Source organism: Bombina bombina, chromosome 1 (assembly GCF_027579735.1).
Source record: "Bombina bombina isolate aBomBom1 chromosome 1, aBomBom1.pri, whole genome shotgun sequence".
Classification (NCBI taxonomy): domain Eukaryota; kingdom Metazoa; phylum Chordata; class Amphibia; order Anura; family Bombinatoridae; genus Bombina; species Bombina bombina.
The window spans coordinates 1,019,851,498-1,019,863,518 of NC_069499.1; the positions used below are offsets into that span (position 1 = coordinate 1,019,851,498).

A 12,021-nucleotide genomic window follows, 5' to 3' on the forward strand; every position below is an offset into this window, starting at 1 on the left:
CGAACTTTCGAAAATCGAATGTTAGAATGTTATGTAAACATTCAAAATTCGATTCTAATGAACGAATGTGTTAAAATTCGTGCCGTTTTTCGAATGTTGCGAAACATTCGCCCATCCCTATCCATAACCTGTCCACCTGCTCTGAGCAGGCGGACAGACATCGCCGCAATTCAACCCGATCAAGTACGATCGTGTTGATTGACACCCCCCCCTGCTGGCGGCTCTGCAGGGGGCGGCGTATTGCTCTCCGCATTCAGCAAGGTCTGTCGGACCTGATCCGCACTGTTGGATCAGGTCCGACAGACCTTTGTTAAATAGGCCCTAAGACTCATTTGGATACAGGCTGGCTATGGCTGAACTATAATTCATCACTTATAGCATAGGAGGTTTACCACTTTTTAGCCCCCTTTTACTCTGAAAATTGAGAAAACATTTTTTATATCGCTGCATAACCCTAACAATGTTAATTTCTTTTCAGCCTAAATATTCACCAAACAGCCCTTGCATGTAATATTGTTATGTCAGCTTACTTGAATCTGGATTTTTACTAATTCTGATATCACCATTAATATGTTTGTTTTTGTTCTATTACACTACATCTATAATTGTCAACACAAGTACTATAGCTAGAGGCATGTAATTGCCCTTACTCACAAAACTGTAATTATGTTAGACAGATGTAGTCAGTTGATGTGGTATACCTTTAACTATAACCCCTCCTATTTGGTCTCCACCCTATATAAGGACTACCTGTAACACTCATTGACTGCCTGATTATTGAAGTCTTAGCTACTCTGGTGTAGCTTTCCTTATCTCAGGTCTCCTATTGCTTGTATCCTGTGCAAGGTGGTTTACTTTGTTTACTCTAGCTGCGTCTTGAATCTCTTATGCTCAAATCGTTACTTTGTCATTACCGACTTTGGATCATTCAACGGCCGGATCTACTTTTTCACCGCTACCCGGAAGTAAGCCGCATTCACACACGCTGCCTCTCCAAACACGGATCTTCCAATGCGGTAACAGAAATATCACGGTCCTCAAGGTGGTAACGTATACGAACAATGCTAAAGCCTTTAAACTTCTTATCTGCTTGTTTTTTGTTACCATACTGAATTATTGGGCATATCCTATTACCTGCAACATCCAATATGAACAAACATTGTATGTCTGTGGAATGTCTGAACTTGTAAATATTTTAGGCTGTGTGTGATTGCGTGAAGTAAGAAGAATCATTTGTTTCTACCAATTCAGATTCTGAGCTTGTCAGTATTTCTTTTTCATCTGTGGCCTCCGGTTATATATATATATCTTGAACATAAGATATATATTATATTAAATATTCCTTATATTTATTAACACTTAAGTCAGTAGTTAATATACAAATTCATCATATATTAAATGTCTCATATTGTTTAATCAGGCTACATAGAAGTTGCTTTCTGATTACTACAAAAAAGAGCAACAAGCTCTAATTTTAGAGCTAACCTTTATAACCAATGTGCAAATACTTGTTTACTTAAATACGAAGCTCAGAATACCACATAATAATCAGGCCTAAAAAACCGAATTTTGAATTAATTAAACATTATGGATCCTAATGAAATAAAAAAGGAGTTTAATAATGTTTACCTTAAACTTGATTATTTAGCAAGAGCTGTGACTGAAGTGCAGACTGAAAATGCTGCACTGAAAACTATAGTTAAAGATTTTGTTACACAAAAGCCTCATGACCCACCTGAACCTCATATTAATTATCCACAACCTTTTTCAGGGAAACGTTCTGAGTTCAGGGAATTTAAGAATGCCTGTAATTTATTATTTTCTCTTAGACCTAAGACTTATCATACTGAGCGGATTAAAGTTTGTACCACAATATCTTTCCTACAAGGTGAACCCAGGACTTGGGCTAATAGGTTTTTTGAAAACAATAACAATATCCTGGATTCATTACAAGATTTTTTTTCTGCTTTAACTAGTCTATATCAAGACTCAAATTCTCAAATAAATGCGGAAATGAGATTGAGGTCTTTAAAACAAGGTAAGAGAAATGTGGAGGATTATACCACTGAGTTTCAGATGTGGGCAGAGGACTCTCAGTGGAATGAAATCAGTTTGAAAAATCAATATCGTTTAGGTTTATCTGAAACACTCAAAGATGAACTTTCACGTCTTGAGATCCCAGATACCCTTGATGGTCTTATTAAATTAAGTACATCTTTAGATCGTCGTTTGAGAGAAAGGAGGGCAGAAAAGGCCTCTAATGATACCTCATATAGAAGACCTTACCAAGTCACAACAAGTCATGACAAAGCTCATGGCAGTGCTACCCCTATGGAGATTGGTGTACTTAGAGGACCTCTGCCACCAGAGGAAAAAATTAGAAGGAGGTTGGAAAATCTCTGTTTATATTGTGCTCAAAAAGAACATGTAGTATCTACTTGTCCTTTGTTGAAAAAACAAAAGAATGGTAAGAACAAAACCAGTGACTTTATTTACAGCATAGCTAATGATACACACATGACTTTGTCTATTTCTTTACAGTGGGACCAGAAAAATATCCAAACCAAGGCATTAATTGATTCAGGAGCATCCGGAAATTACATTGATTCCACTTATGTAAATAAAAATCGAATACCTACTATTTGTAAACAAAATCCTGTATCTATTAAGCTGATAGATGGTTCATTAATAGAACAAGGACCTATTACACATCATACTATTCCCCTGCTTGTAACATCATTGCAGGGACACACTGAATATTTATCTTTTGATCTCATAACCATACATCAGCATACTCTCATCCTAGGCTATCCTTGGTTGAAGAAACACAACCCTCACATAAATTGGGTTTCAAATAAGGTAACATTAGATTCTGCTTTTTGTTCCCAAACTTGTTATCCACATCAAACCATAGCGTCACTTGATATTGGTTTACCCTCGTGTTATCAGGATTTGGCAGATGTATTTAATTTAAAAGAGGCAGAAAACCTTCCACCTCATAGGGAGTTTGACTGTCCTATCGATATAATACCTGGTTCCAAAATCCCTCATGGTAAGATCTATCCCCTCTCTCAAGAGGAACTCCAGTATATAAGAAACTACTTAGACGAAAATTTACGTAAGGGATTTATTTCACACTCCACATCCCCTGCAGCTGCAGGTATGTTTCTAGTAAGAAACAAGGATGGTACCATAAGACCTATTATTGATTATAGAGCATTAAATAACATCACAATAAAAAACAGATACCCGTTACCTTTAATACCTGAACTTTTGGAACGTCTAACTGGTGCAACTATTTACACCAAATTAGATTTAAAGGGAGCTTATAATTTGATTAGAATTAAAGAAGGTCACGAATGGAAAACGGCATTCAGGACCAGATATGGCCTTTTCCAATATAATGTAATGCCTTTTGGTCTGAGTAATGCTCCGGCAACTTTTCAGTTTTTTATAAATGAGATCTTTCGTGACCTGATAGACGTTTGTGTCATAATATACCTTGACGACATATTAATTTATTCTAGAACACCTCAAGAGCATGAAAAACATGTACGCTGGGTATTAACTCGTTTAAAAGAACACAAACTATATGCTAAACTGGAAAAATGTTCCTTTCATGTCACAGAAATAAAATTCTTGGGTTACATCATCAGTCCCAACAAAATTCAAATGGATCCGGAGAAGGTATCAGCAATTCTAAATTGGCCTACTCCTACTTCCACAAAATCTGTACAACGATTCATTGGTTTTGCGAATTTTTATAGGAAGTTTATAAAACATTTCTCTTCAATCGTTAAACCATTAACAACACTCACTAGTGAAAAACAAAGATTTAAGTGGACCGAATCCGCTAGTCTTGCCTTTAATAAATTGAAAGAAAATTTTACTACAGCTCCCATTCTAGTTATGCCAGATTTTGATTCAGAATTTATCCTTGAAGTAGATGCATCCGACTCAGGTATCGGTGCAGTTTTATCACAACAAGATAAGAACAAGACTGAGATTCATCCTATTGCTTTCTATTCAAAAATGTTAACTAGTGCTGAGAAAAACTATAGCATAGGAGATAAAGAACTTCTAGCTATAAAACGTGCTCTAGATCATTGGAGACATTTATTAGAAGGTTCTAAGCTACCTTTTAAGATTTATACTGACCATAAAAATCTTGAATTTCTAAAAACAAGTAAGACCTTGTCTGCAAGACAAGCAAGATGGTCTATATTTTTTGATCGTTTCGATTTTCTCTTAACCTACAGACCAGGACATTTAAATACCAAAGCCGATGCCCTCTCTAGATTACATGAACAAGAAACTCATAATCAAATTTACCAAATCATTCCAAAAGAAAAAATTATAGGTTTATTAACACCTTTAGAAGAGGAGATCTTAAAAGAATTAAAACATGAACCACCACATGGAATAGACTGTCAAAAAGATTCCAAGACGGGTCTTTTCTATCATAATTCTAAACTATATATCCCCAAACAAATTAGATCTTCTATTCTTAAACAAACCCATGACGGGACACTAGCAGGCCATCCAGGTATTTCTAAAACTATAGACCTAACCAGGAGAAATTATTGGTGGCCACTCATGGATACCTATATTACAAACTATGTAAAACATTGTGATACCTGTGCCAGAAACAAGTTAACACACAAAAGACCATCAGGTCTTTTATCTCCTCTGCCTATTCCTGACAAACCCTGGAGTACCATATCAATGGACTTTATTGTCGAGTTACCTGAATCCCACCATTACAATACTATTTTAGTTGTCATTGATCATTTAACAAGACTGGCTCATTACATTCCCCTAAAAGGTCTCCCTACAGCTTTCACTACAGCTCATGTTTTCCTAGACAACATAGTTCGCTTACATGGACTGCCCAAAGTTATAATAACTGATCGTGGTACACAGTTTACCTCTAATTTTTGGAGATCCCTATGTAAGTTAATCAAAATTGATTCTAGATACTCGACTGCTTTTCACCCTCAGACAAATGGCCTTACAGAACGACTCAACCAAACCCTTGAGCAATATCTTCGTTGTTATATATCTCATCTGCAGGATGACTGGTCATCCTATTTACCTTTGGCTGAATTCTGTTATAACAATACTACTTCTACATCTACTAAACTATCCCCATTCTTCGTTACTTATGGATATCATCCTACTACTATTTCATTGTCCTCTCAACAAGTGAACTCTCCCTCAGCATTGGATTTCGCAACTACCCTACAAGAAAGACTTAACATCCTGAAAAAACATCTTTCAGAAGCTAAAGATTATCAAAAAAGGTTATATGATACCCATCACACTGCTAGCCCGGCTTATCAGATTGGAGATTTGGTACTACTCTCGACAAAGAATCTCAAACTGTCAGTTCCTAGCAAAAAGTTAGCAAATCAATATTTGGGTCCTTTTAAGATTTCTAAAATAATCAACCTCAATGCTGTGAGATTTGAGCTTCCCCAGGATTTTAAGATTCACCCCTCTTTTCATGTCTCTCTGTTAAAGCCATATCTTCCTCCACCTCAGTCTCTCTCCTTGTCTCGACCACCTCCAATACTCGTTGATGATCGAGAGGAGTATGAAGTTGAAGCTGTATTGGATTCTAGGATCCATAGGAAGAGGTTAGAGTATCTTGTGAAATGGAAAGGTTATGGTTCGGAGGATAACTCTTGGCAGCTTCATTCTGATCTTCGCACTCCCCGTCTTCTACGAAATTTTCATCGCCGCTATCCTGAGAAACCTAGTTTGGAAACCCCTGGGGTGCTTCCTTGAAGGGGGGGAGATGTGGTATACCTTTAACTATAACCCCTCCTATTTGGTCTCCACCCTATATAAGGACTACCTGTAACACTCATTGACTGCCTGATTATTGAAGTCTTAGCTACTCTGGTGTAGCTTTCCTTATCTCAGGTCTCCTATTGCTTGTATCCTGTGCAAGGTGGTTTACTTTGTTTACTCTAGCTGCGTCTTGAATCTCTTATGCTCAAATCGTTACTTTGTCATTACCGACTTTGGATCATTCAACGGCCGGATCTACTTTTTCACCGCTACCCGGAAGTAAGCCGCATTCACACACGCTGCCTCTCCAAACACGGATCTTCCAATGCGGTAACAGAAATATCACGGTCCTCAAGGTGGTAACGTATACGAACAATGCTAAAGCCTTTAAACTTCTTATCTGCTTGTTTTTTGTTACCATACTGAATTATTGGGCATATCCTATTACCTGCAACATCCAATATGAACAAACATTGTATGTCTGTGGAATGTCTGAACTTGTAAATATTTTAGGCTGTGTGTGATTGCGTGAAGTAAGAAGAATCATTTGTTTCTACCAATTCAGATTCTGAGCTTGTCAGTATTTCTTTTTCATCTGTGGCCTCCGGTTATATATATATATCTTGAACATAAGATATATATTATATTAAATATTCCTTATATTTATTAACACTTAAGTCAGTAGTTAATATACAAATTCATCATATATTAAATGTCTCATATTGTTTAATCAGGCTACATAGAAGTTGTTTTCTGATTACTACAAAAAAGAGCAACAAGCTCTAATTTTAGAGCTAACCTTTATAACCAATGTGCAAATACTTGTTTACTTAAATACGAAGCTCAGAATACCACAGTTGATCTATATATATCCCCTCATGTTAGGATTTCTAAGTGTTTGTTGTTGAGTTCTTGTCCCGCCTATCTTCCCTATCCTTTTAAAGATTGGGCTAGCGAAATGCTCAAATGGCATTATGGCATCAAGTTAGTCAGGTAGTCCTACCTGGAAAATGTATGGCAGGATGGGTAATGCTTATACTGTATTCTTAGTCTAGTTTAGTTGAGTTTTTATTTTTGTTTTCCTTTTAAGTTAGTTTGTTAAAAGCATTATAATTCTTGACACTACTATTAAATACCATGGTGGTTCTACTGTTAACCTTGTTGGGGGGGGGGGGGGGAGTAAATGCATCATACAGAAGTTAAACCTGATGTTTACTTCTCCAGCATTTAGGTCACCATGTAAACTCATGTCATAAATGAAATAGCCTCTTAATCCACAGGCATGTTTATTTACATACCCAATACATCATAAGGTGTTTCCCAATGCACAAATCTCTTTCTTATATCGCTGAAGCTTCATAATTTATTGTTTACTGCTAAAATCAATGCTATATTGTATAATAACTAGACTGATCCAGGAGACAGGAAAGATTAGTTTCATACGCACCCTACCTACCAATACTGGGCCCGCACATACTTTTAACACCCGCAAAGAATTATATTCTAACAGACGTAGTCATTTCCTTTTGCCTACTTTATTTTACTGTTGGAACCCTACAATACCCACAGTAAACTAAAACTATTATTATCATCTTTTTGGGAGACACAATCCTACTGTACCCTACGGCCACTTCTGTGTGCTTGGCTTTGCGCCCTTTTTGCTGTATTCTTATAACCATCTAGGACACTAGTTCCACCATTCTAAATACAGAGTGAATCATAAAACCTATAAGATCCACTACACCTTTTCCAATATCTCCTGTTCCAATATTGTGCACAACTGGGAATACAAAAGCAACGCAATAATCATTTTGCCACCATGCATTTATCCCCATTTAATTTAGTTTTTATAGGTGTGTAGTTTATTTATAATTATAATAATAAAACCCCAATTGTGAGTACAAAAATCATATAGAGCAATTGTTATTTTCTTTTGTAAAAAGCTCTGAGTTGACTAAACATAATTGTACTTTCAACTGTTTGAAATATCTCTACTGATGTACTGTACCTCTTTGTTCTGATAATTTACTTTAACCACCCTGCGAGGTGGAATGATATCCACATTGTGTAACTGTACTTATTGTTGGAAATAAATAAAAGTTTAAAAAAAAAAATTCTCTGGTACTTTGAGAGGTTCTTCTCTGCAATTCCTGGTAGCGAAGGGGTTTAAAAAAACAACTATTTAACACAGAGCAATAAAGGAGATTAAACACTCATGCACCCCCTTCAAATTATGGATGCCACCATTTTGGAACCTAGGTTACACTGCAGGTATCTGAAGGAGAGTTGCTGCTCATGTGCAAACACATCAGCCCTGAAATTATGTTAAAGGTATATTTCAACATGGGCGGCACCTATGACTAGAGAGAGGCATAGCTTCAGTACTATGCTTATAAAAATTATTTAGTGTTAAATGGTTCTTTAAAGATATCCAGGCCATCTAGCTCTTCAAATTATGGGTGACAGCGCAATACTGGGTTGACAGATGGTTCTTACTGTACCATCTCTGTCTCTTCCTCCTCCTAAGCACAGACACACATTTCAGCCCATTTGTTTAATGCAAGAAATGCCATATTCATCCAATTAAAGTAATTGTTGAATGTTTGCAGGACATTCTGATATTAATACTTGCAAACTAATGATTCCTCTGAATACTATTTTAGTTCTTCTCCCTCCAGGGCGGCCATACAACCTTTAGTATGCTGACATTTACCTAAAACTGCAACAGTGATTGTTTTATTCACAAACTCGTTTGCATCTGTCTGTAACTGGCCACAGTAGAGGAGACCAGAAACATGAATTCCTCTAATCTTTTCAATAGGTATATCTCTAAACTGCTTTAGATATAAAAAAAACCTGTGTAAATTGTGCTAACAAAATTATGTTGTTAAATTAATTTAAAACATTTGTTTTGCTGATATAGGCTATGGGTCCATTTATCAATGTGCTGGTATACAAGGTTCGTAACTTTCAGCGGGAAGGGAGCAGACAAATGTTTATTATTACTCAAGCAACTACTTGTGCAGCACTGCCCCCCTGTACTCGTGTGACAATTAGTGTAAGAGCAGGGCTTGTCAGTCATCCTGGATGGGCTTTTCAAGGAGATTTAACTCTGCCACCTTAGGTTGTGAGGCCATTGCTTCTTAACTTGTCATTAGCAAGTTCATACGAGCAAGCCTGCCCCGCAAGGGCTCCTAAGCAACCTCTGCTGCTTAAAAATGTAATCGTAATTGTTGAATGTTCTCTTTAATTTACTTATCTGCTGTGTTTTGTTATATTGCATGCCAGACATTTACAGACTAAGGACAGGGAATGTGGCAGTGACAGTAAGTGATATTATTAAACAGGGTTGTGGGAGAACACATTGAATAACTCTGCCATAAAATATTAGACTTTGCTCAATGTCTTAATTGGCGGTCCATTCCTTATTAGGTAATAATATGAATAAGATCCACAAATAATATTACAATAAACATCATCCAATAAGCTTTGCCAACAATAATATTGTAAATGCTAATTAACCTCTTAAGGACATATGACGGAATTTTTCCGTCATAAAACAATTGAGCAAACTGAAAGCTGTGTCCTTAAAGGGTTAACAGATTGTAAATAATATTACCTGAAAATACATCAGTAATAAATAAGTCTCCTTTTTTTAGTCCATATAACTAAAAACACTCATCTGTTAAACTATCTGCTTTACAGTTTTAAAACAACAAAGGCACGGTAGCCGCTGGCGCTTTCCATTGACCACAAAGGATACAATATTTTGTAAACATGGTGGATACATCACATTGGTAAGTATGGAAATAGCAGAAAGGCTGTTGTTGCATATGTTATATGTAGATATAAACACAATCTGAAAGATTGGAATTGAGCACAAGTTTTGTTAGGCGAACTTTCTCTGTTTTATTGCATTGCATTTTATGAAATTGCCCTAGATTTAAAGGACAGTATACACCAATTTTCATATAACTGCATGTAATAGACACTACTATAAAGAATAATATGCACAGATACTGAAAAATCCAGTATAAAACCGTGTAAAAACTAACTTAGAAGCTTCCAGTTTAGCTCTGTTTAAAAGATTACTGGAACACCCACTGCAAATGGGAAATAGCAGATACTCCCCCCTTCCCCCTTATATGAAAAGACCTAGGAGCAAGCTGCAGTAGGTATACGTCGGTATTCTCCTAAAACTTTGGGGCTTGGTTAGGAGTCTGAAAATCAGAGCAATGTTATTTAAAAATAAGCAAAACTATCCATTTAAAAAAAAACAAAAAACTGTATGGACTATATAAATGGATCATCTACAAAACATTTATGCAAAGAAAAATCTAGTGTATAATGTCCCTTTAAAGATGGTTTTTAATAAGAACTTTAAATGTCCTCTTTTTGTAGAGCAAAATCCCTGACACTGAAATCCCTAACAAGAAGTGTTCAAAAGGAAATGGACAGAGAAACAGCTCATCAGAAACAACAGTTAAGAGGCAGCGGTCTAAAGACCGCTGCTCCATAACCTGTCAGCCGGCTCTGAGCAGGCGGACAGACATCGTCGCAATTCAACCCGATCGAATACGATCGGGTTGATTGACACCCCCTACTGGCAGCCGGTTTGCCGTGAGTCTGCAGGGGGCGGCGTTGCACCAGTAGCTCACAAGAGCTGCTGGTGCAATGCTGAATACGGTGAGCGTTTTGCTCTCCGCATTCAGTAAGGTCTGTTGAACCGCACTGTCGGATCAGGTCCGACAGACATTTGATAAATAGGCCTCAGAGTCTGGTTTAACTGCTTTGTCTTGTTTCCTTCTTTTCATTTCCTATTTGTATTATCTCGCCTGATTTGGGAAGTACTACATAAATATGAAATTACTTACATCCTTAGATTTTACTTATGAGTTAAGAATATAAAGGATCATAATTATCTGGAGTATAATAAAGTAAACTTGTTTAGTTGATATTGACAATACATTACTAGGTAATACTTTATGGAATATGCATGTTATACATTTACAATCTGCCTATATATGCTTACTATATGGCAGCAGCTTTGCAACAATGTTATACAAATTGAGAGCACTATTTTCTGTCACGTACTGCTCCAGACGTGCACCCTACCTATCTAGATATCTCTTCAACAAAGAATAACATGAGAATGAAGCAAATTTGAAATTAGAAACATTTCTAAAATTAAGTTGCATATCTCTTTAAATGTTTTACATAGACAGTCTGAATTTGAATAAAGTTAATGTCTACAATGAAATATGTTCTATAATAACCATCATCAACTGGCTAGGGAAAAGAAAGTCTAGGTAACAAATCTTTTTTACTCTATGGTAAATTAGCTTAAGTCCAGTCCAGAGCCTTAAATGGACACTAAACTCAATTTTTTCTTCTTTCATAATTCAGATAGAGCATGCAATTTTAAGCAACTTTCCGATTTACTCCTATTATCATTTTTTATTTGTTCTCTTGCTATCTTTATTTGAAAAGCAAGAATGTAAGCTTAGGAGCCAGCCCATTTTTGATTCAGCCCCTGGGTTGCTCTTGCTAATTGGTGCTCAAATGTAGCCACCAAGAAGCAAGCGCTATCCAGGGTTCTGAACCTAAAATGGTCTGGCTCCTTAGCTTAGATTCCTTACTTATCTAGCGCTGTCTAACTGTGAAAAACTGTCAAGGTGGCCTTAAACGGAGTAGAAATCAGTTTATGAGCCTACCTAGTTTTAGCTTTCAACAAAGAATACCAAGAGAACAAAACAAATTTGATGTTAAAAATAAATTGGAAAATTTTTAAAATTGCATAACCTTTCTGAATCATGACAGTTTCATTTTGACTAGACTTTTAATGTTCTAAGGTTAAAGTGTGTCAGGTAAAAGGTGAGTGACTTTGTCAAATATATATATATATAAATATATATATATATATATATATATATATACACATTATCAGATTCATATTTAATTTATATGAATCCACTTTGATACAAATTGTCATGACTGTAGTCACTTCAGACCATTTGTAAATGACCTGAATAAATGACCCAATATTTTAGGCCTATTTATTATGGTGCGAGCGGACATGATACGAGACCTGATACGATGTAGCGTATCATGTCCGCTGCACATCAATAAATGCCGACAGCATACGCTGTCAGCATTTATCATTGCGCCATCATATCTTGTGAACTGCTGGTGCAATGCCGCCCCCTGAAGATTTGCGGCCAATTC

At 36.4% G+C, this 12,021-nt stretch overlaps 1 protein-coding gene and 1 long non-coding RNA gene across 2 annotated transcripts in view; one reads left to right on the forward strand and one right to left on the reverse strand.

Annotated features, from left to right (window-relative positions):
* Positions 1–12,021, reverse strand: part of L3MBTL1 (L3MBTL histone methyl-lysine binding protein 1) — a 193,583-nt gene that overhangs the window by 89,256 nt on the left and 92,306 nt on the right. The window lies entirely within an intron of this gene.
* The window catches only part of LOC128661618 (uncharacterized), a 69,452-nt gene continuing 66,924 nt past the window's right edge, over positions 9,494–12,021 (forward strand). The window contains exon 1 of the long non-coding RNA XR_008402617.1: positions 9,494–9,593. This is a non-coding gene — a long non-coding RNA (uncharacterized LOC128661618). The remainder of the gene's footprint in view (positions 9,594–12,021) is intronic.